The 19,333-nt window shown below is 50.2% G+C and overlaps 1 protein-coding gene across 2 annotated transcripts in view; it reads left to right on the plus strand.

Annotated features, from left to right (window-relative positions):
• The first annotated feature begins 2,092 nt into the window (after window positions 1-2,092).
• Zhx2 (zinc fingers and homeoboxes 2) overlaps window positions 2,093-19,333 on the plus strand; it is a 157,491-nt gene continuing 140,250 nt past the window's right edge. Inside the window, exon 1 of one of the 2 annotated variants that reach the window (XM_052747833.1) lies at window positions 2,093-2,341. The gene's annotated coding sequence lies outside the window, so the exon portion shown is untranslated. Of the gene's footprint in view, window positions 2,342-3,042; window positions 3,125-19,333 lie in introns of those variants that run through there. The other variant, XM_052747834.1, reaches the window with a different exon arrangement.

The following is a 19,333-nucleotide window of genomic DNA, read 5'->3' on the forward strand; positions in this document are numbered from 1 at the left end:
GACTCAGATCACAGGTATCAGATGAGTCTAGGAAAGACAGGGCATGATCCGGATTATAGTTACCAACAAAGCTCCGAACGGAATCCTGTTAAGAACCAAGAGGATTTTGTCTCCCTAGTGGGAGAGGGAGCAGGAAAACCAGTCCGCAGCCAGGATCCCGGTTTGGGAGCTTTTTACTTAGCCCGGGGGGGGGGGGGCAACGCCCCCTCCCTCCGCCCCAGTCAGCAATAACCCAACCAAAGCTGACAAGCCAGTAAGAAATGTTTGCATGTGCGCTAATTTAATCTTAAATAGGACAAACTCCCGAAGAAACAAAGGTTACCAGAGAAATGGGAGCCCTGGGGGCGACCTTAATTTTTTTTTAACTACTTCCTTCTTTGCAGTCTACGAAAGTAAAATGCCAAAAGAGGTTCCCCAGAGTCGTGGCCACCCATCAGCCCCCAAAGCCAGTCTTTCACTCTAGACTGGGTCGTCGCCTTGGCTACCCCGCAGCACACCGCCACCTGTTGCAGTCCTGGCGCCCCGAGCGGAGTCGCAAGCGGCCGCTAGAGTTCGTTCTAATTCCCGGGAGCAGAGCTGGCTGGGAAACCCCGACGCGACGCGCCTGCTAATCCGCAGGGTGGGAGGCGACTCCGCAGACTCCAAGCCCCAGGCCCTCTTTTTCCTCGAATAACTCTTAGTGTCAAATCTGGGTTCCCAGAGCTCGGCCCCCTCGCCCACGGTGGGCTCCAGAGCGCCCACGCCCAAGAAATTCCCGAGCGCCCCCGAGCCTGCGAAAGGGACACAGGGTCCTTGAGGGCAGGAATGCGCAGCGCAGGCAGGTTGCTGCGGGAGGTCCCTCAGATGCTCCCTTAAAGCGTTTTAACGCTGCACTGTCGCCGCAGCCCAGCAACCGGGTCGCAAGTTCACGGTTCCCAAGGCTGCAGAGAAAGGGCACACACACACACATACACACACACACACACACACACACACACACACACACACACACACACACACACACACCACCCGAGGGTGCTCTGAAGCGCAAGAGGAGGCCACGTTTGGAGACCCCTCCCTCCGGGAACGGGGCTGTCCCAGCTCGGAAAGTGACCCGTCTCACTTCCGAAGGACTCCAGAGTGCGCGCTGCAGGCGTGTGCATTTCTCTGAGTCTGAGAACCCCTGCGAACTTGGGCTAGACAAGTTTAAGTCAGCTCCCCCGGAGTCTGTTTGTTTATGGGTTTGGAGGGAAAAAGTTTGAAGGTCTTTAACCAGCCTGAGCCCAGGCGCGAGCGGAAATCCCCAACAAAAGTGATCTGACTTCGAGTGGTTATATAAGTGGGGGCGTCTTCTTCCCCGCCCTACTCCCAAGCCCTCTCATTACTATTCCGGGAGGAAAATGCATCTTGCTTTTTTTTTTAAAAAAAAAAAAGTTTTTAAGTATGTTATTATTTTCTGGAGCCGGAAGTCGGGCGAAAGAGCAGGCAGAGTCCAGGACGCGTGAGGTCCCCACCCGCATTCTGCCCCCACGCATTGCAGGAGGACGCGGAGTCCCGGGTGTTGCTGGCGCCGGGCAAGCCCTAGCGCCCTGCGGTCCCACGATCCGCCACTCCACGTGGTGAGGATCAACAGTTTGTTGAGCTCATCAGTGACACCTTGAACTTTTCATAAAGAAAATGGGTATTGCACCGGGAGGGTTTGGCCGCGGCCGCGCGGCCGCCGGGTTGTGCTCAATATTCAGTGATCTCGCTTGCGCCTCCCCCCACCTCTTCCCGCAAAAATTCCATCGAGTCCGTTACTGGACTCGGACTTTTAAGTTCATTTACTGCACCCCCCCCTCCCGTTTGGCCACTCATCAGAGCCTTTAGGGCCAGCCTCCCCCCACCCGCAGCTCCCTCCGAAAAATGACATTTTGCCGGTGTCTGCCGAGGGGCCTGAATTTCACTTTGTAACTTTCTGCGGAACCCGAGCCGGGGTGGCAGCTCCGGTGGTGGTATCGTATGCAAATACGCATGCTGACGTTACAGATCATGTGGGTTTTGGCGTAGATTCCCCACTGATCGAGGCATTTTTCCCCCTTTTTTTTCTTTTTTCTTTTTTTTTCTTTTCTTTTTCTTTCCCCCCCCCCCTTTTAAAAATTTCGGCCAACCGCTCTCCGTACGGGGGCCTTTTCTGTCTGTCTGTCTGTCTGCCAGGCTGGCTTTCCCCACCACCACCACCTCTTTCCCACGGAGCCCGAGTCGGGCGCCGGGTGGGGAGTGGGGAGTGGGTGGGGGGAGCCAGCAGAGTTCCATTTTGGAACGCCCGTGCCTCGTCTCCGCGTTCCCAGCCCGGGTCCCCGCGTTCCCAACCCCGGCGCAGGTAAGAAACTTCGCCCGGCGCGGAGCACCCGCAGCGGGCACCGCCAGCCCGGAGCCCGACACGCCGGGCGCCCGCTACTCCAACCCAACTTTCCCACCGCCGCCGCGGCTCCCGAAAATGTGCTGTTAATGGGACTTGGCCGGCTTAGGGATGGGGGTGCGCGGGAGGGGGGTGTGCAGGCTTTTTTTTTTTTTTTGCGGGTGGGAGGAAATCCGCGGAGACGGGGCGAGGGGTGGGGGGGGGAGAACGGAGATTTTTTTTTTTTATGAAATAGTTTTGATTATAAGTTTGGATAAATGGAAGCCAGACCGAGGAGGAGGAGGAAAACATGTCTACGTTTCCCTATGTCGACATAAGCCACAAAAAAATATGGCGTCCGCTTTCGACAGGGCGTTACGTAGACCCGACTCTGTTTTTTATTTATTTATTTTGTGGCCGGCTCCCTGCCTTCTTGGCCAAACTGCGGCGCATTGTGCGAACGGGGCCGGTCCCGCGGGGACTCCACCGGGACGTGGACCCGTCTCGGCGCTTTTTGGCAGCCTGGGGGGGGGGCTGCGTGGAGCTGCTCCCCTCCCTCCCCCGCTCTCCCCTCTTCTCTCCTCTCCCGGTGACGATTCGCCGTAATGTGGTGGCAGGAAGCATGACGCCGTGTTGAGGCTGCCTCTCCTCGCGTCGCTCCCGGTGGCTGCAGGCGGCCGGCGCGCGGCGCGGCGCGGCGCGGGCGGCGGACGAGCGACCTGCGGGCAGGGCCTGAGCGCGGCGCTGTGCCCACGCCCGGCTCAGGTGCGCGGGGAGGGGGATGCGTGGGGCGCGCGGTCACCGGGGGGCCCTGCTGTTCCCCGGCCCGCCCGGACCAGCCCGAGCCCGCGTCTCCCGCCTGAGTGGCCGTGGCGTTTTCCAGTCCGTCCCACAAGAGGTTAATCATTGCTGGCGTTGGAGCGTCTTTGTGGCTTCCCCAGGACTTAGGATCCAGGGCTTTGCAAACTTGCCCTTTCCCTAGCAGCTTTGCAGGAGGCTTCGAAGACCGAGAAGCTCTCGGAAAGTTGGAAAGCAGGAGCATCACAGGAACGTCCCTTTGGCCTCCTAGCTGTGCTGAGCTCGGGAGGCGGTGGAGGAAGATGAGGAGGGCTTATCAAACAGGGTGGGTGGGGGAGACCTGTCTCGGTAGCCAAGTCGTGATTTGCCCAGGCTTCCACCTGACTGATTGGCTTCAAAGCCAGTGGGTTCCAGTGTTCCGCGATGGCCTTTTGTTGGGGGCGGGGAGGAGGAGAGAGCACCCCTCCCTGTTCAGAGTCACTGCTCAGCTGGGGCCCCAGGCATCGCTGTCCTTTAGAGCCCCCCCCCCACTCCCCCACCCCCGAGTTCTCCATTTGCTGCTCTCTGAAGATCTCTTTCTGGAAGTGAGCAGCTCCTTAGATCTGAGGCCAGTCCTGTGTTGAAGCAGGACTTGGGAGACAAGAATGCTTCCATGTGACCCCTAAGCGGCTTGGACTTCCCACAACAAGCCTCTTAAAACACTCTCTCTAGTGCTGGCTTTCTCTAGAGTAGAGCAGAAATTAACGCCACGGAAGTGAAGAGGGTGAGAGTCTGAGCGCTCCGAGACTTAAGTCAAAAGGTGATTTTCTGTTTATAAGGGCCTCGAGTCTAAGCAGTTCAGGTCCAGGGCAGTAATGTCAAAAAGCATTTGGATGACGGCCAAGTGGAATAAATATCGTGTTAAATGGCCTGTTTGATAGTAAAAATAGACTAATGGAGCCGTCAAGTGGTTCCGTGGGACCAACATAAAGGTTTAAGTTTAAAGTGAAAGTTACATAAAGCTGTTTGTTTACACGTGTTCTTTTAAGGCCGGGGGAAATCTAAGAATAAGATTAAAATGTGTCCCTGACAGTAATCAGGCCTGCGGTGTGTGGAAATATTGTTACTGTGCAAATATTCAGCTCCATCACTGGTCTGTGAATTTGTACCTCGCTTTCTGGAAGGGTTTTGATGTAAGCTAAGGATCCACCTGCAGATAATGGCACTTAAGGGGAAAATTCAGAAGGCCAAAGTTTTAGGGTAAACCAGTGACTTATCATTTACAGAGGTGGGGGAGGGAATCACATACACTGACAGTATTGGATTCCCAAGTTGAAAACAGAGGATCTTGGCTTGCCCAGTGGTGACCGCATCCCAGTCCATCAGGCCTTGGTGGTTACTGGGACACTGTGCCTTTAACAACAATGAAAAAAAAAAATCATGTTGGTGTTTTCTTGTAAGTGTTGCAAGTACTTGCTGTGACAGTATCTAGGCCTGCTGAATGGTCATGCTTTATCATGTAATCCTTGCCATTAACCGGCAAGCCAACAGTTACTATTGTCTTCAGATACTGGTTGAGGGCTCCCAGAGGTGGAGAATGCTTAGCCAGCCCACAGGGTGCAATGCAGAGTCTGTATTGGAGGCCTGGCTGATTTCACAGCATTCATCTCTGATGCAGGAGGTCATCATGAGGATAAATCAAAGGGTCAAGGGCAGGCAAGACTGAGCAAGAACTACTTACTGCCCCCGGGTCTCCCTCCACTCGGGGACTCATCTGGATTTCATTTGTTTCTTCATTTATTTGGCGACTGAGTGTTGATGTATTTATTCGTTCAACAACTATCATGTTCCCGGCTACTAGTAAGAGCCCACAGTCTTTAAACATTTGTATATGCCAGGCACTCTCCTAAGTGCTTAGGATGAGACTATTTTGTCTTCATGACAGCCAGGAGATACCGAGGCTCTCATTCTCTATAGATGAAGAAGCGCAGGCCTAGAGAGGTCAGTTCGCTTGTTGACCAACTCTTAGACCAGACAGATCGTGAGGCGAGAGTGTCAGCACCCACACCGCGGGTATTCCCACTGCTACAGTGCAGTGCACTATGCCCATGCTGGGGGGCCAGAGCCCCTGGGCTCAGCACAAAGCTTTGCTCCACGCTAATGGAGATGCTGGTGGGATAAAGACCCCCTACCCTCCAGGAGTTTGAACAGACAGTAGGAGTGCTCATTAGGCCCAATCAAGCAGAATTAAGTAAGTGCTATAATTGAGGAAAGCGACTATTGTGGACGCACAAGGGAGGGTGTGATTGTGAGGGGCTCGTGGGGAATCTCCTGGAAGGGGATGGCTTCTAAAGTGACCCATGAATGAGGAGAAACAAAGCCTGGGTGAGGATGCATAGGATAGCATTGATTCAACTGCTGGCAACAGAAACTCTGAAGGCCATGGGATTTATCCAGCTGGGACATTTTTGTGGGGATGGGATGGTGCCTCAGCTGTATCGTTGGGAACCCGAACCGTGTCTTTTCATTTTGCCATCCTTAGCATGTGGGTCTTAGGCCTGAGGTTTAAGGAGACTCTTTCATCTCCAGGCCCCAATCAGAGCTTGGCTATGTGGTGACCCAAACGTGCCAGAGAGAGAGATGATCCAGTATTTTTAGTCAGGCACACTACTGCCATGAACATGATGGAGTTCTGCTTGTAAGGGGGTAGACGGCAGTCGCTGTTGCATGAGCAAGTAGAGCGATTTCTCAGATAGGAAGTGGAAGAAAGGTATTTGGGTAGTCCTGGAAGCTGTCTGCAGCCTAGGAAGTGGAGAGAGGGGTCCAGGGAAAGTCATGCAGGAAATGACGTCAGATTTCACTCACTGGACAGGTGGTTGACCTTTACTCTGTAGGCGCTATGGCTGCCCTCTGAGTAGGGACTGTCGTGTTCTTAAGGAAAGTTAGACAAAGGCTATCAGTGTGCCTGGTACAGACAACCTTGCTTGGTTCTCACTTGACATCGCATGAGATCAAGGACATTTTCAGACAGGGGCCAGTGTTGTCTCTGGGAAAAAAGATGACAGAATACAATGAAGAGGTAAGGGGGAAGGAGAGATAGTCTTTAGATCCTGACAATAAAAATCTAAAATTAAGCCCCTGGACTGAAGAGAAAGTCAGAAGAGTTCACGGAACTCCCTGGCCAGACAGTCTAGCTCAATCAGTGAGTCTGGATTCCGTGAGAGATTGTGTCTCAAAAAATAAATTGAAGAGCGACTGAGGTAGATGCCCAACTTTGCCCTCCGGCCTACACACACACACACACACACACACACACACACACACACACACTGCACAAACCAGTCATCAGAAGTTCTTTTGAGGTGGTTCAGCTGTCCCGGGAGGTGAGCAGCCCTCTTTTCCCAGTGGTTCAGGTCACGGAGCAGAAGCAGCTGGACCTCTTTGCCAGCTACTTCTTCCTGGCCTCTGGGATGCCTGGGTCCTAGCTGCAGCTCCTCTCACCGGCAGAACCGCCTTGGCCTTGGCCCGCCCCCGCATTGCTTTAAATCAAGAAGGTAACAGGAGTGGGCCTCGGAGCTGTATCAGCTCCCACGTGCAGGACTCCCCCAGCAAGAACCAAGCTCTCTGATTCCTTTTGCTCAAACACCATTAGCCTTATGCCTTTGGGGAGTTACTTGAGTCTCTGAACCTTGGTGTCTGCTTTAAAGCAGACCCACTCATAGCTGCCGTATGAATTATTATGGAGCTTTAAACGTTTATAAAAGAGAATATATTGTATATAATGTATATAATAATAATATATAATGTCTGTAATATATAATGTCTATTATATAATGTGTATAATAGCACTGCACCTGACACATCCTGTACTCAGCAAACCATCATCACCATCATCATGGTCACTGCAACCACCTCTAGGAAATGACTTCCTTGTGTCCTCGTAATTAACACGCTCAGTGTTAATTATCCCACCAGGGACCCTGCCTGTCCCCACCTCATGGTGCTCTCCTCTTACCTGAACACCGGCACTTATTCTGTGGCCAATCTGAGTGGCCACAGCCGTGAAAATCCTGATGAGTCTGGTGCCAGTCGTGGGCACATCCTCCGTGGAATCACGGTCCACACCCAAGCAGGGCAGTGCTGAGGGCCACACGGCTGTTCACATGCCCCGTAGGTAGACACTTAGATGGATGTTGTGTGTGACATTGATAAGGCAATTTTCTTCTGAATTGGGAAGAGAGAGAGAGAGAGAGAGAGAGAGAGAGAGAGAGAGAATAAGACGAGGAAATGTGGTCCCGCCTCCCCTCCCCAGCCCTTCTGTAAAGCCCCCACCCTACGTTGAACAGGTTGTGATATTAAGAAAATTCTCCTACAAGCTGTTTCCTGTACTGTGCTGGTACTCGTGCATTTAAGAGAGGTTAATTGGCAATGGTGTGTATGAGAGAGACCCCCAAGGAGCAAAGCTATCCTAACAACATTACATCCGTATTTACCCAAATTTCCCCCAAGAAATAGAGGAAAGGGCCAGAGCCAGCCACCCTGTGCTCCAGTGAGGACAGTTTAAAAGCCTCAACTTGCACCCCTTTTTGTCCCGCCACACACCCTACTTCCTAATACGAGAATGTTCCTGGAGATTAAATCTAGTCACAACAGTGTTTCACACAGCAGTAGCATTTAACACAGAATGCAATCGACAGTGAATGAAATCTGTGCAATATTGATCTACAGGAAGTTCGATAGTAAGGAGTGTGGCCCCAGTGATAACTTTGAAGAAAGAGGTTTGTGGTCTGCCTTTGGGGTGCTCAGGCTTGGTGTAGGATGGAAGCGTTACAGGCCTGCGTTGTATTTATCTCGTAGAGGGAACCAGGAAAAACCCCAGGGAACTGTTTGACATTCAAACGGTATGGGGAACTGATTTTTGTATCCTGGGGGCACTGGTGTGGTCAAATAGAGTCGGCCCTTTCTTTGGTGAGCAGTCCTTCCTGTTGGGGTCTCGGGACCCACTCGTGAATGACAGAAGCTGTTGACAGCCTGGCCTGGCCTGGCTGGGGTGTTGTGAGCAGAAGGTCCTGGGGACGGCTTCTCTTTGGTCTGCTTGAATGCCTGCAGCTGCAGCTGCAGCTGCTGGGCTCTAAAACATCTGCAGAACATGGAAGGGGCCTAAGAAGTCTAAGTTAAAGAGCAGGCAGCAGGCATGCATGCATGCATGCGTCAGCTGCACACAGGTGACAGTTTCAAACTGGTATTAGAGAAAGATAGGAGAAAAGCACTCCTCAGTGGGCCAGCTCCACTCCCACCGCTTTGTCAGCTCTGGCTGGTGAAACTGAACAAATGCAGAGCTGGTGCCCCGCTCACTCAGGCACACCACAAGCCCACAAATCAGTTCATCTGAAGAATAGCAGTGGCTACTGTGTGCCAGACTGAATGCTTCCCCTTTATTCTGCCCCTTCATCCAAGCAGGAGGGGTGAATGGAGAGCTATGTATGGTCCACTGCAGAGACAGGAAAGTGCAGCTCAAAGAGCTGAAGCCCTGACTCAAGAATGCACAGGGAAGGTAGGAGAGTCAGGTCACTTCCTCAGATCCGTTTGTGTGCAGGGTTTTCGAGCATGTGGACAGACACGCTCCTGGCCAGCCTGTAAGGGAGTGTGGAGAGAAGGTTTGGTTTTGACACACTTCGGGCCTCTCTATCCGGTTGCTTTCCAGGGGTTTAGGGAATGGGCCAGCATGTGTACCTGTGTGTGTACATTGCAATGGGTACATAGAAGAGTATGGTCAGAACTGGGATTGTAATCTTCACCCATAATCTTTAGAGTCCCGCCGCCCTCGTGGCATCCCTCTGTGTCAGATGCTCCCCTGGGGGTACTGTGCTCTCTCCTTGACCTGGACACAAAAAATCCCAATGAGCCAAAAGCTGCAGAGTTGGGACCTGAAGAGGAACTGCCCCCCCCCACCCCCAGGATACAGCACAGCCTTGCTAGCCAATGAGGAGCAGGGGTGGAGGGGACGGGCAGGGGGGGTGGGGTGGAGAATGGCTGTGTTGCTGTTTTTATACAATAAAAAGAGGATCATTGTAATTGGGAACCTTTGAATCATAACACGTCTGCCCATGGCTCTCTCCAGCTGCAGAGCCGTTTAGTTAAATAGCACACAGAAAACCCCTTTCAGCTGATATTACATCCCCGCTGGTCTTAAAATACGAGACGAGGCTGAATCGCTCTGGCAACAAAGCCGTCTCAGGCTCCCCCCCCCCAAGCCCCTGGGCCTGCCCAGGGTCCCCGAGGGAATCTCTGTGGCCTGTGGAGGATGACACGTTGAAATTATTTTCGTTTGCGCTTCACCTCTGCCTTCCTAGAAACAGATCCTTGAGGGTATCTGCACACTGCCAGGCCAGTGCCTGGTGTAGTGATGGTCAAGTGATGGCAGAGGCTGGCCTGTCGGGAGAGAGAGAGAGAGAGAGAGAGAGAGAGAGAGAGAGAGAGAGAGAGAGAGAGAGAGAGAGAGAGAGAGTGCATTAGTACCATTTGTAGGGCTGGGGTGTGCCTTGGCTTTTGTCGTAGGTTTTTTTTTTAACTTTGGTCCTTTCTTCTCTCTCTCTCTCTCTCTCTCTCTCTCTCTCTCTCTCTCTCTCTCTCTCTCTCTCTGTGTGTGTGTGTGTGTGTGTGTGTGTGTGTGTGTGTGTGTGTGTGTGTGTGTTAGAGTAATAGTGGGAACATAGGAACTGAAAACTGAAAGCTGGAAAGGAGGCTATCCTCCAGCCAAGACATTTCAGAGAAGGAGTGAGTTAGTTTCGGGCAAGAATGGACTCTCCTCTAATCTCTCCAGCTGAGACCTCTGCTTCTCCTGATGCTCGGGAACTGCCGTCTACTATCTGCTGGGGAACTTTGTGTTACAAAATTGATTCTGAGCAGGCCGGGTGCCGCTGCCAGAAACAAGTAGACTAGGGAAGCAGGAAGGTTTCTGGGTATTTTGAAGAGCCAGGTTGCTGTAAAGGGGAATGGGCACTATCCCTTCAAGGGTGAATGATGGACATCCCAACAACTGATATTGCATCTAACAATGTGCAGTTGGACAGGGTCTAGCCTTGGCACTTTTTGAACTTTTTGAAACACTGGGTCTCCAGTGTACGTACCCTACAACCAATTGAAAGGATATTTGAGGAAATGAGTTTATTACCAGGACCCAGGAATGTTCCAGATAAGAGAAACTTTAGAAGCCAAACCTTATGCAGTGGCACACGCCTGCAGTCCCAGTACTGAGGGGCAGACACAGGAGAATGACTGCAAGTTCAAGGCCAGCCTTGGTTGAAGAGTGAGTTCCAGGCTCCCCAGGACAACACAGTGGCATGGCAAGGTCCTGTCTCAGGAAAGGAGGCAGAAAGAAAGGAAGGAACCTGGAGGGTATAGCTCAGAGTAACTGAGGTCCAGGAAGCTATGCAAATGGGCACCAGATCCCACAATCCTTGGGTAGTTGCTTTGTTCTCTGGTGCAGTCATTTCAGGCCTTTCTGCTTCCTTGTTCAGCAGACTCATCTTGGTGCCTTTCCTCCCCACTTCCGTTCCTCTTTCCTGGCACTGGCTGAGCACCTGCCAGAGTGACAGATCAATGTCCCTACTCTCAGGAAGTCCACCCTCAATGGTGCTGAACCACGGCCTCTACTACAGTCCACAAGGCTCAGCCTGCTGACATCATGAGTACAGTTCCGAACGCCTTTCTTCTGACACCCCTAAAAATATTAGCATTCTGTCTTGTGCATTTGACAAGCAAGCAAGCACAAGCTAGGAAGACGTTTGTCCAAGGGTTTCAGAAGCCTGGCAGGCAGTCTAACACCACCTACCCCTGGGACTTGTAAGGTCCCAGGCACTCTCTGCATCTCCCCCCCCCCCATGTGGACCTTGTGGCCTTACTACATGGTTAACACAAAGGGTGGACCCAGAACTCAAACACAACCTTTTAGGATCCAGGACCCAAAGAGTTTTGTCTACTTCGGGCAGGATGCATTCGGTGGTTCTTGCTCAGAAGCCAGCATGGAAAGGTTCACATCACCCAGGGGCACAGAATCACAAGAGACTTCCAGGTTAGTCCCTCAAAGTCTCCTAAAAATGAAGGAACCTTTAGGAAGCTAAGTAACAGGTACTCCTTGGCATAAAAAACATAAAGTTTGATGAATACAAGCGCCTGTGTCTGGCGTTGCTAAGTATGGCCTCTCTTCCTTCTTTTCTTCCCCTCCTTCCTCTTTCCTTCTGTCCAACCATTCCTTGTTTTCTTTTTCTGAGATAGAGTGGCAATATGTAACCCAGGTTGGCCTAGAATACACAGTCTTCCTGCTGGAATAGAGAATGTGAAGTTAACCTTTAAATTAGCTCTGTTGAGGTATGTAACGTGTTAAATTCACCAACCTGAAGCATACAATAGTGCTCTTCGGTATATTTACCTACTTTATGTAGCCATCACCACTAAGCAGCTTTAGGACATTTCCATCACCCCCAAAAGTGGATCCCATGCACCCATAAGCAGCTGCCCTCCATCTTACCTCCCCAGCTTCACCCCAAACCTGATCAACCATTCTAGACTCTTCGATCTATGTCTTTTCAGTCGTATACTCTGTAACCTTTTTATGTCTGGCTTCTTTTCACGTGGCTTAGAGCATTTGAGGGTCACCCACCACATAGCGTGTATTGGTGTTTCATCCCTTTGTATCCCCAAACAGTCCTTCCCTGTGTGGCTATGCCATATTTTGTTACCCATTTCACCAGCTGATTGACATTTGTGTTGTTTTCTCTCCGCGGGATTTGAGAAGGTCTCTGTGAACATTTGCGCACACGTGTTTTCACTTCTATTTGTTTGGTTTTGAGACAGAGTAGCCCAGGCTGGCATTGAATTCACAATGTAGCTCACACTGGTCTGGAACCCTTGATTGTCCTGCCTCTGCCTGCCTAGGGCTGGGTTTATAGACGTGCACCTCTATGCCTCTTAGCTGTCGATGTTTCCATTTCTTTTTGGGCACTTAAGTACAGGAATACTTAGAAGAGAAAATGCTACGTATTTGCCAAGCCTTGATACTGTCATTTGGTCCATTTCACAGATGAGGCAACAAAGGAACAGGGAAGGGAGGGTCACACTGCCTGAATGTAGAGGAGCAGGACTCAACTTTCAATCTGCCCCATGACTACCCAGGACCAGAACTGTAGCAGAGTAAATAAGGTGTCCTGGGTGTAAAAATTTAAGGACGCACTCAGTCTTGACTCCAAGAAGCATATAGTTAGCATTAGAAAGGCACTGCCGCCTTAAATTTTGCCCCCTAAGTTCCTAGTTTGCCATTCACCTTATCTTCGTCCCGAAGTACTCAGTGCTGGGGAAGGTGGGAAAGCAAAACGATGACCATGCATTCCTTGTTCCCGCCGGACTGCACTTGCAGGGGTCTTATGGCTGCTCAGAAGTGGTTGTGAGAATCGGGAGGATTTTACCTTTACCGCATGTAGCCTAGTGCCTGGCACCGAGGCACAGCCCTAGAGGTACTAAGCTGGCACCGTTGTGGTGGTGGCTGACATACCTCTGACCTTATGTACCGTGAAGCTGCCTATTAGTCACTCACTGTAGCTTAAGGGACATCCTGATACCTTTCTTTAGTGACCTGAAGCCCCATGCCCACAGCGTGAAAGGATGAGCCACCCCCCAGTGATCACGCAGTTTTCTGGATGGACGAATCCAGATTCTCTTCTAACCTGTTAGGCCTATCCCAGGAGATGTAAGTCCTGGCTGCAGTACCAGCTCTGGCTCTGCTTTAACTCATACCTTTCCCTGCTGGGCTACATATGTTCTGTATCTAGCTCTGTCATCTCCAAAGCCAGAATGATGCTTTTGTGCTTCCCAAATGGAGAAAACACTGATAGATAGTGTCTTTGAGGTCAAGGTAAGCCAGATATGGGATGCTATGGATTCTTCTTGTGGAATAGGCCCTGTTGGTGACCTTATTTGTTTCCTTCTCTACCTCCTGGTCTTTCACAGTTGGAGTATGGAGGGGATACATAGTCTATAGGAGAGGAGTTGGAGAATCTTTGAGGTGTCTAAATAAAGGAGAGATGGATCAGCTATGCAAATAATTTGGACTGATGGGGGCCTTGTTGCTCAGTTTAGTCCAATGCTACATAGGTCCTGTGTGTGGCTTAGACTCACTCTTAATAACAGAAGCTCAGGGATCCTGCTCAGCCCTCCTGCTACTCCTCCTAGCCTTGAGCACATAACATGACTAACACCTAGACACTAGTGAGCAGGGGCTATCCATGTGGAGGGTCATCTCTGCCTTATACTGTCCACCAATGGTGGAGCCCTGGAGAGACTTCAAGCTTGAAGAACTCCAGGTCTTTCTCCTTTGATTCTCTCCCCTCCCCCAGCCCTGCCACCAGAGCACCTAGCCTTGACCGAGTAGTTGCTCAATAGATAGTTATTAAACTGATAAGTGGAATTGAATCCATGAGAGTTCTGCATGCATGCTGCGTGCGTTGGAATGGGAGAGCGACATAATGCTGGTTCTAACTACATGAAGGTGAATAGAAACTTCCAGAGTGCTTTTTTTTCTTTTCATCTGTGTTTTGTTTTCAAATAAGAAGAAAAGAGGAGGGGCTGGAGAGATGGCTCAGTGGTTAAGAGCACTGGCTGCTCTTCCAGAGGACTTGGGTTCAATTCCCAGCAACTACATGGCAGCTGGAAACTATAACTCCAATTCCAGGGAATCTGGCACCTTCACACAGACATACATGCAGACAAAACACCAATGCACATAAAATAAGAGTAAATGAATCTTTTAAAACAATAATAAAAGAAGAAGAAAAGAGAAAGTCACCCTGGAGGGACCACCAATCTGTCGTCTATCACCAATCACTCCACCTAGGTGTGACTTGAAACTCCCAAACCCATGGTCTTTCACGGGTTCTCTTAAACCTTCCCTGGTCACTGGTTATCCAAAAGTCAAAACCCAAATGCTCCCAGGGGCTTAGCAAGTAGTAGAAAAGGCTGAAGAGGTAAAGTATAGACGGGTGGGATGTGATGCAGAGAGGTACCCGGGGTGGAGGGGAGGGGAGGCTCCTGCCTTGGTCCTTAGCATAAGCCCAGTTCTTCCGCTGAACTCTCCAATCCTCCTGCGAATGAAAGTAACCTCTGACCCATGGGGTCAAGTCCAAATTCCTGACCCTGGTACACCGGCTGTCTTGGAGCTGGTTTCTTCCTAGCAGGCATATTTTCCTCTAACTACTTTACCTCTTGTGTGTATGCCCTATTCCGGCTGCACCAGATTAACCCCTGAACCCTAAGTACAGGGTCACCTCCCCCTTTTATTGCTTTGCACGTGGGCCTCCCGCCCCGATCCCCTAAACTCGCAATGTTACCTTTTCCTTCTGTGGCGATTCTGAGAGACCAGTGTGCCCTGAAAAGAGAATTATTGTCACTTTATGGATTTTTATCTGTTTATGTATCTGTCTCCCTGGGGGTCGGGGGAAGAAAAGAAAAAACAAAACAAAACAGAATGAGTCACTTTCCACCAGCAGGGAGAACTTCCTGTTTGTCTGCATGCTCCCAACACCACCAGTGCAGGGCTGGCTCACTCTGTGGGTTAGAATGAATGTCTGTGGAGTGCATGAATGGCTGTCTGAGTGAGCAAAAGGCTGGCTTTCCTGAGAGAGAGAGAGACCTCCCGAGGAGGACTGAGCTGGCCTGGTGCAGGTGCACAAGGACCTGCTGCTCGCTGCTGCCCCTGGTGGCAGGTCTTTGCCAGAGGCTTGAAGGACTTCCTGGACAGTTTCCTACCAGGAGGCAGTCAAGGCAGCTTCTACCAGAGGAGAGCTTTGTCCTAAATTCAGGGGCTTTTGGCAACCTCTGCCTGTCTGTCTGCCTGCCTGCCTGCCTGCCTCCCTGCCTGCATGCAGGCATGCATGCCTGGTCCCAGCATGCTGCCTCATCTGGACATCTAGCCTAGGCACTTCCTGGGTCAGCTTCCTGCTTTTGGCTGGTGTTACCCTCTCTTTCCACAGAAGCACCAGGCCTACCCTCCTGAATAACAAATGGAGTGAGTGCGTTACCACTGTCCCTGCAGGGCCTTTCTGCTACTTCCAATATTAAATAAAACTCGCAGAGCCTGAACCCGAAGCCTAACTCTAAATTAGGCATGGGATAAAGCATAGACTGGTAGGTGAGGGTACAGAAAGGTATAATCCCAGCAGTCAGGAGGCTAAGGCAGGAGGATCATGAGTTCATCTGAGGCTACCCTGTCCCCAAACAATCCAAAACAAAATCAATTCTAAAGGTATCCAATAAGGAAATAAACTTGCTGGATGCCAGCCACTAAACCTTATTTAATGTCATTTAAAACTACCTAACTTGGTTAAAAATTTACACCCATTCTGCATAGGAGAAAGCTGAGGCTACAGGACATGAAGTTGATGAATTACACTGGCAATAGCAGATCTGAGTGACATCAGAGACAAAGTTCTTTCCTGTTGCTCTATAAAGACTGCTAAGATTCAGTGTCACACCCTTAGCAATAGAACTCAGGGACCGGCCCTGTGTCAGAATGGAGTCAACAGCAGGAACATCATTTCATTCTCAGAGAAAGGACTTTGGAACATTAACACAGCTCCTTGTCCTCCAGATACTCCTGTGGTTTTGTCACCTGTCAAAAGAGCTAGAGGGCCAATAGTCTTACTGGACCAACCTGTACAGCAAGAAAAATTGTTAAGATTGTGTGTGTGTGTGTGTGTGTGTGTGTGTGTGTGTGTGTGTGTGTGTAATAGTGACTAATAGACCATTTTTCAAGGCAGGTGCATGAAACCCTCTGATGGTCATTTTTAATTGTCAGCTTGGCACAATGCAGAAAAGAGTCTCAAGGAAGGATTATGTAGGTCATATTAGCCTGTCGTCCTGCCTGTGAGGGTTAACTGGGTGGGAAAACCCACCCTGTGTATGGGCAGTACTGTGTCATGGCCTGAGCCCAGGACTGTATCAGAGTGGAAGAAATCGAGCTGATCAGGAAGCATGCACGCATTCATTTCTCTCTGCTCTTGACTGAACATGGTGTGACCAGCTGTCTCCTGTCACTCCCACCTTGATTTCCCTGCTCTGATGAACTGTGACCTGGAACTGTAAGCTGAAACAAACCCTAAGTTGATTCCAGTCAGGGTGCTTATCACACCCACAGAAATAAAACTTGAGCAGACCCCTAGACTAGCTGATGAATGAAACATGTGATCCAGTGACAGATGAACCCCACTATCCCAGGGGCTTAGGAAACCAAGGTCTCCCTCTCAGGAAGTCAGTCCCCCCAAGGAACCACAGCTCTCCAGATAGCTTTATTTCAAGCTGTGACTTGGGGATTCGGGCTGCCAAGATTTTATGGTTGTGACATTTGAAAGCCACTGGCTTTCTGGCTGCTGGAGTGGAGGAGAAGAAAAGGGACACATACCCGCTTTCAGACTTGCCACATCTGCTCACACAGGGAGCCTGGGCAATGTTTGATGGGCCTGACTCTCTGGTGCATAGTACAGGGTCTCTGCCCACCAGAGCCCAGGGCATGTCTGTGCTGTTCCAGCAGGCATCATCTGCATCTGCTTTGCTTTCTTCTCTCGGTGGTAAAAATACCAGAAGGTCCCTTCCGCCTCTGACAGGTCCTGCTCCTCTAGAATTAAGACATGACCCTTGAATTGGGAGTCAGGACTGCAAAGACCATTAGCAGCAAGGCCCAGGCCTACGTAGAAGTTCCCAGCCACTTAGTCTGAGGCCATCTTTAGCTCTAAGGACAGCACCCAATTTCCCTTGCAGTGTTAAGTAGAGTAGCCATCCTAGCAAAGTGAAAAGCCACCAAGCATTTTTTTTATTGTAATGTATTACCTATTTGCCTTTTGCATATACTCTGGAGCATACCATTACAGTTTAGTTTGGCACTGAGCAGTCAGCGTGGCACCAAGGTTAACATTTCATGTGCTCCTAATTTATTGCCGGACACCAAGGAAGTTGAGCGTCATGATAGTAATGCTAATGGCCCCAGTTCACCCCAGCCCTCAGTGGGCAGCTCCTCCACAGCACTGCTGCTGCTGTAACTTGTACACCACACCCTTGTGAGGTCATTACATCGCTCTCCTCCTGAAAGAGGCCTGGGGAAGCTCCATGGAACAACTGAGCAAGCCGAGACCGAGAACAGCATAAAAAAGTATAGCTAGGAAGGGGTACAGCCGGACCTCACTGTGGGGAGGCCTGGCTGATGCTAAACCCAGCGCTCTTTGCGAGACTGGGAGGTGGTACAGAAAAGACCGGGGCTTAACCCACAGCACTCACAAGCTGTTTGCACAGTCCACTCCACCCAGCCATTCTGGGCTCTGTCAGAAGTGGTTGAGATCCTGGGTCCTCGACTTAGTTCTGCATATTTCTATAGGAAACAAGCACACGTTTGCTACGTGGCCCGTGCCACACTAAACGTTAGGCCCACGGCTATGGCAAGTGAGATACTTCTCTCCAGCCATGTTTGTTTATTTCTCCGTGGAATTTCTTCAAAGGACCACTTAGGAACCTGGAGCCCAGCACCCTGGTCAGGAATGGTTGTATGTTCAAATTTGGCTCTGAAACCTTGCCTGGCAGATGGGCTCCACGTGGGCAGCAAGCCTTCTTCGACCAGGCAATCCCAGGACTAACCAGCAGGCATTTGTTTTGACCAATTTTACACTCGTTTCTGTGATGACCAGTCAGATGACCACCTTCAAGTGTCAGCTGACCTCTTTCAAATTCATCTGGTCCAACCGTCTGGGGGTTTGTTTGTTTATTTATTGATTTATTTGGCTGGTTGGTTGGTTGGTTGGTTGATTGGTTTTTGATTTTTCAAGACAGGGTTTCTCTGTGTAGCCCTGGCTGTCCTGGAACTCACTCCATAGACCAGGCAAGCCTCAAACTCAGAACTCAAAGATCTGCTTGCCTCTGCTCCCGAGTGCTGAGATTAAAGGCGTGCACTGCCACCACCCAGCCATTCTGGGATTTTATAAGAGGGGAAATCTGGACTCTCTCTAATGTCTGAATTGCCCGGGGTCCCACAGCTGGTGTGGAATGTTTTGAGCTGTCTTCAGAGCAGTACTCTGTGGAGACGGCACTGTCAGTGATGCTTCCTTCTGTGGGGCACTAAAGGATGCCCAGTAAATCATCCTTTGCCCTTTATGACACTTTAGACCAGTGGTCCTCAACCTGCCGAATGCTATGACCCTCTAATACAGTTCCTCATGTTGTGGTGACCCCAAACGTAACATTATTTTCGTTGCTACTTCAGAACTGTCATTTTGCTACTGTTATGAATCATAATGTAAATATCTGTGCTTTTCAGTGGTCTTAGGCAACCCCTGTGTAGGGGTTGTTGAACCCCAATGGGGTCGAGACCCACAGGTTGAGAACTGCTGCTTTAGACTTTTTTTTTTTTTTTTTTTTCATTTGCTCCTCATCACTACCTATAGTGTCCAGGATGGAGAGTGACCCAGGACAGACTGTCTCCCCATGTGGTGGCAAGACTCAAGGGACCAAGTAAAGGAGCACAGCTGTAACATCTGTCTCAGAGGAGCAAACTGTGCACAGTCTCAAATGTTTTCCAGGGGAACTTGGGCTAGAACTTTGTGATTTGTTTTCTTGTTTGGTTTTTAGTGTTATAATTTCTGACCATGTTCTCTGCTAAAGAGAGTCATTTAAAAATATGGATGGGAATGGGACTGGGGAAGAAAAAGATCTAAATGAAATGTGTTATTAAGTATTATTTGGAGCTGAGTGGTGATGGCACACACCTTTAATCCCAGCACTCAGGAGGCAGAGGCAGGTAGATCTCTGTGAGTTCGAGGCCAGCCTGGTCTACAGGATGAGTTCCAGGACAGCCAGGGTTACACAGAGAAACTCTGTCTCAAATGTGTGTGTGTGTGTGTGTGTGTGTGTGTGTGTGTGTGTGTGTGTGTGTATGTGTGTGTGTGTGTGTAAATAATTTGGGGACAGCCTGGGCTACATAATGAATTTTAGGCTGATGTAGACTGCATAATAAATGTGCACGTGGCATGTACTTGTTAGTATGAGTGTGTGCAGGTGCACACACTATGGAAACAAGGTCAATATCAGGAGTCTTTCCTTGATCACCCCATTATTTTTTGAGACAAGAAATTCCCAATGTATCCTGGAGCTCATCGATTTGGCTGA

Source organism: Peromyscus californicus, unplaced genomic scaffold (assembly GCF_007827085.1).
Source record: "Peromyscus californicus insignis strain IS unplaced genomic scaffold, ASM782708v3 Scaffold_20__1_contigs__length_68692818, whole genome shotgun sequence".
In the NCBI taxonomy this organism is placed as follows: Eukaryota; Metazoa; Chordata; class Mammalia; order Rodentia; family Cricetidae; genus Peromyscus; species Peromyscus californicus.